Here is a 5,569-nt window from a genome sequence, read left to right as displayed (position 1 = left end):
TAAGATAGGTGTTTAGTCATTCGTCCTATTTTCGCCGATTGTGACATCTTTTACTTGGTTTTACTTTTCAGCTTTAACGAGCTTGTTCTGAATCGTAGACTTTTGGATACTTTGTTTAATAAAGAGGTTGCATGCATTATTCTGATGCAGAGGCCGGGGGTAATCCTCGTTTTCTAAAAAAATAACCTTGAAACCAACAAATGGTCTTGAAGTAAAGCCTATGGACAAACCATTCAATTATAACTCAAAGTCCATAGAGATTGTCATCAATTACGAAAACCAAACAAGGGGCACCATGCTCTTTCAGAGACCAAAAAAGGCTGCAGGGAACTAATCACACCCTATATTGCTTGTGGCTTGTGTTGTCCGAAAGGGGCGATGTTGCTTGTGGCTAAAACTCTACTTGTCCAGCAAAAAGAAAATGCCCTCCAGTCCCTCCCTTTCGGTGCACTTACTTGGATTATCCGAAATCTCTGGTTTTGATGTCAAATGAACGAGAGAAGTGGTGAAACGTCCGGACCGGTACATAGATGCCATTCCTAGTACCCCCCCCCCCCCCACCTATCTACATGTTCCGGCGCCCAAACCCTCCCATCCTCACAGAGTCGATGTTGCCCGAACCTACTCCTCCCAACCTGTACCGAGGCCCCCGTACTCTAGAGGCTGGTACGACATCACCCCTGACTACGTCCACGACCCCCCCCCCCCCCCCCCCCCCCCCCCCCCCCCCCCCCCCCTCTCTACTGGCGCGCCTTTGACGACAACACCACACACTACCTCCCAGCTCGTAGGGGCGGATTGAGCGCGCGCCTCGCCGCCTTCCCCTGACGGCATGGATTGGGGCGAGCTCGAGTTGTCCACCAACAACGAGGGGCGGCACAAGAATCCATCCATTGCTTGCATGGACTTGTTTTCAAAATGGAAAATGGGGAACGGTTTTGGATTCAAATTTCAAATTGACACAAGTCTCTCTCTCTCTCTCACACACACACACAGCCTGGTCAAAAAGGAGAGAAAAGACCAATGAGCGGGCACGCAAAGTCGCAGACAGGTCTACAGTCTCCAGGAGTCAATGAGCACGCAACCTCTACACCCCTGCACACTGCAGCTGCAGCGTACAGGCTACGCTCCAACGGACCGCACCAAGCTCGAGGCCGCCGCCGCCGCCATGCCCCTCCGGCGCCTCCTAGGCCTCTCCGGCCGCCTCCGCCGCCCCCTCTCCACCGTCGCCTCCTCGCACCCACCGTGCCACCGCACCCTCTCGACCGCCGCCTCCTCGGACCCACCGTGCCCCGCCCTCTCCACCGACGCCGCCTCCTCGAACCCACCGCGGCGCCGCACCCTCTCCACCGCCGCCTCCACGCTCCCGCCGTGGGTCATCATCGACAGCACGTCGCCCGTCGACGAATCGTCGTCGGCGCCGGGCGCGCGTCTCCGCCCCGTCGACCCTCCGCGCGTCTCCAGCATCTCCGTCCCGGCGCACGTCATCGACGCCAGGGAGCGCCCCGCCGCCGGCAGCAACGTCGTCCAGGTCCTCGGCGGCCGCGTTGACGCCGCCAGCGCCGACGGCCACCTCCTCCTCACCCACTACGACATCCTCGGGCCCGAGGGTGACCGCGAGTCCTGGAACCTGACCGCCGACATGGAGGCCGAGAGCTGCATCTGCAACCCCGTCACCGGCCAGCTGCTCCGCCTCCCGTACCTCAACGGGCCCAGGAAGAGGCCGGAGTACCGCCACATGGGCCTCCTCACCAAAGCCGGCGATGGGGACGCGCCTCACCGGTTCGCCGTCGCCGAAATCGTGCACCAGCGTGACCGCGTCGTCATCGACCGGTTCCTCCCGGAGACTGGCCGGTGGGAGCTGGTGCTCGGCCTGCCGTGCCCCCCGCCGCTCAAGTGGGAGATGGAGATGAACCAGGAGACGGTGGCCTTCGGCGACCGCCTCTGGTGGGTCGACCTCACCCGCGGCGCCATCTCCGTCGACCCCTTCAGCCACCGCCCGGAGTTCCGCTTCGTCGGGCTGCCGGAGGGCAGCAGCCTCACCCTCACGGACTTCAGAGAAGCCCCCACAGCGACGTTCATGAAGGAGGTGGCCAAGTACCGGCGCATCGGCGTCAGCGACGGGAGGCTGCGCTACGTCGAGGCTTCTCTTCACGCCCCGTTCCTGCTCAGCTCCTTCGTGCTCGACGACGACGAGGGCAGGAGCTGAACGCTGGAGCGCCAGGTGGAGCTCGGGCGGGTGTTGGAGGATGGAGGCCACCCATGCCAACAGGGGAAGAGGCCGCCGCAGATCGCCGTCATCGACCCGCTCAACGTCGATACCATCTACATCACCGTCGGCGAGCAGAAGCACATCGTCGCCGTGGACATTTACCAAGGCAAGGTGATCGCGAGCTCTCCGCTTCAAAACGGATACCGTTCGCTTGTACCATGTGTGCTTCCACCCTCGCTTGGATCAAGCCGGATCCCTACCTACGGCAGGTAATCCATCACCTCCTTGTTCTGATCGATTGAGGCTTGTGCATTTCAGATACAGTAGAAAATTTCTGTGCGGGTGCCGATTTGTTGGTAGGATTGGTGCTATTGATCTGCTTACACCGTCTTACTGTAGATTGGCAGTTCTCTGTTCGGTAGTGGCGTTCACTCAAGCAAGTGCACATCATCTTTCTTTCTGTCATTTGTGCTTGCTCCTCTTCTTATTTTCGCAGATCGTTTTCGATTCTAGATTATCACAATGGCACATTCTCTTCTTTTAGGGTTAAATAATGTATGTTTTTTTTTTTGACTGAAGGAGCTCAAAGCTCCCAATTTCATTGCCTGAAATTGATAAACAGTTAAATAATGTATATGCGCCCATGAACTATGTTCATTCATAGAACGACATAGCTATGCATGTTATTTCAATCATGTATTTCAAAATGTACAGTGTTCTACAACTACATTATATATTCATGAATCCATCTCTCAATAATCTTGTTCAGGAAGGTACCTGAAAGGTTGTTGTTTTTACATATATAAGCACTCCTGTGCAATTATTTAGTTAACTGACCACCCAAGTTTTGTCGTCTGAATAAATTAAATCCCCTGGCGGGTCACAGGCTATGTGTTACCTGTGATGAACTCTTCATGTTCTGTTGTAGTATGTTCCAGTTCTGTTCCCTTCCCTGTCACAATTGTTATCAGCAATTCATACTGTACGTAAACCATGAGCTGTGATGTTTCAGTTCTGGATCTTTTCTTTAGTAAGGAAGGGCATCTGAAGCAAAACAATTAATCCCACTTTGACAAAAGATGCAAATCATGTTCCAAACGGAATTATTTTGATAGTGGTAGCAATTTGATGTTGCGGTATGGTGCATGGTCTCGACAAATGCTACTGGCATTATTTCTGAACTTTGTTACTAGTAAAGAAATAACCAGTCTAAGGCAGCACCCATGCTTCGTCTTTTCGTAATTATGTTGATATATCTGATTGCCCAAACCGAATGCAGAGTTGCAACTTAAAGTTAGGCTGATGTTTTCTCCCATTGTAGGAACCCTCTCCATGACTTCAAAAAGGTCACTGGGCCATCATCAACGCCATTTTAGGTAGAATTCTTCTGAGAAAGTACTCAAGGTATATCTTGTCAGAGTAGATTTTGATGTAGTTTTTCCCTGTTTTACCATATCATGAATATGATGTCGCTTTTCTGTTTAAGAAATGTAATAGTCTTCAAGAGCATGCTAAAATGAAAACAATCTATTACTCTTTGGATATTTACTCTTTGGTGTTGGTAGTGTTGAAGAGTGTTAGCAAAACCTCGGCCTTGGGTTGAACAGCAGGCGTGTAGTCAAAAGTGACTACACCTTATATGTGGCTACGCCACTAAATGGCATCACCATGATGATGGTCCTGCCCCCATCCGTAAACCGCATATTTTGCGGTACAGTAGAGGAAGGGAGTGCTACAGACGCCATTTGCATACGTGTCATACCTCTGGAAGACAATGCTGATGTATTTGCATCTGAAACACTTGAACTACCATCCTTAGCCTTCGGAAAGTAGTGGCTACTCTCGGGTGAACTACACCCGAGTTAGCAAAATATTGAAAAAATGTGATCAAACATTGTCCAAAAAATCTGAAATTTTGGGACATGAAACATTATCAGATGTTTGAGGTTCTTGCAAAATTTCACCTAAAAATAACATCTGAGGAGCTCTCACCAAAAATAACAAAATCACTGCTCAAACAGTGCACAAAACTTTCAGCAGCGATTTTGTATTTTTCGGTGAGAGCTCCTCAGATGTTATTTTCCGATGAAACTTGGCAAGAACCTCAAACATATGATAAAGTTTGACGTAGCAAAATTTCAGATTTTTTGGATTTCGTTTGATGAACTTTTTTCAACTTTTTTGCTAACTTGGGTGTAGTACACCTGAGAGTAGAAAATCCAGTCTACTTATTCTTCGCTCATCACGTTCATGGTTCCTGTGGTACTGCTGCTTGTCCCAAAAGGGGCAATAGTGCAATATAGAGAGGACAACGAATACATAAGAGGATTCAAACACAGACCCTGTACAAAGCTTTACATTGCTCTAGTACATCCATTAGAACGATAAAAGAAAAGGCATTTTCCATTTCTTGGCCCTGCAGCTGGTGTTTTTTAAGCCATTTGTTCCAAGAGGTCCATTTGCGGTGTATATATTGCTCGGGTAATTGATCGATTCACCGCTAGCTTTACATAAGCGTCTCTTGATTGATTCTATGTGTTCTCACTGAATGCACTGTGAGGATTAATAGTTTTTCACTGATTGCGGATATTTTCTTGCTGATACTTATGTAGGTATCTACCGTTTTTGCTAAGCCAGGAGCTGAAGACAGGAAGAAGAGGCAACACTGAGACGCGCATTCAGTTATCCAAGGGTGGAGTCTAAATTTAGTCATTATCTTGCCAATGCAACTTGGTTATTCTCATAACGTATTTACAACTTGGTGATGCAACTGGCTATATGTATATAAGCCATACTGTTCGCAATGAAAGGGTGGGAAAGAAAAGCATCAACTAAGTAATTTCCCTAGATTAGTTAACTGTAGTTTAGTGGTAGTGGTGCTATCCTCTTCAGTTATCCCTGGACACTTGACAGGTCAAGGCTGTAGAAAGAAGCTAAGCTAGAACATCAGTTAACAGCAACGCTTTTGGAACGCGTCGACGTTCTTGTTTTGATCTTTTGGAGCAAGCTCGCTTCTAGCTCTACTGCTGAAACCTGTATTTATAGCCCGCGTCATTTTTACTAACGGTAGGAATTCCTTCCGACTGTCTACATTTATAAGTTCTGTTCTAGCTTGTACAGTTACATAGAAGAAACTCTAGGGCTAAGCTACACTACTAGTACAATTACAAAAGAAATTGCGACAACATATGTGGCAGCGCAGGGAATATCAGAAAGAAAAAAAAAACCAAGCCTCAAACGAATTATAGATTAGGGAAACGTTTCAGGCCGGGACGCCGGCCGAACCTTCGGCCGGTTGCGAGCCACGCTGGCACCCCGTGACCGTCCAAGACGCGCCCCGCGCGAGACTCCTGTTTA

General features: G+C 49.4%; 1 pseudogene; it reads left to right on the top strand.

Annotated features, from left to right (window-relative positions):
- Positions 1–1,035: 1,035 nt before the first annotated feature.
- On the top strand, positions 1,036–5,276 carry LOC125555585 (annotated as a pseudogene).
- The last annotated feature ends 293 nt before the right edge of the window (positions 5,277–5,569 follow it).

The sequence above is a fragment of the Triticum urartu genome, chromosome 5 (assembly GCF_003073215.2).
Source record: "Triticum urartu cultivar G1812 chromosome 5, Tu2.1, whole genome shotgun sequence".
Classification (NCBI taxonomy): domain Eukaryota; kingdom Viridiplantae; phylum Streptophyta; class Magnoliopsida; order Poales; family Poaceae; genus Triticum; species Triticum urartu.
This window is presented reverse-complemented; position numbering and strand designations above follow the sequence as displayed.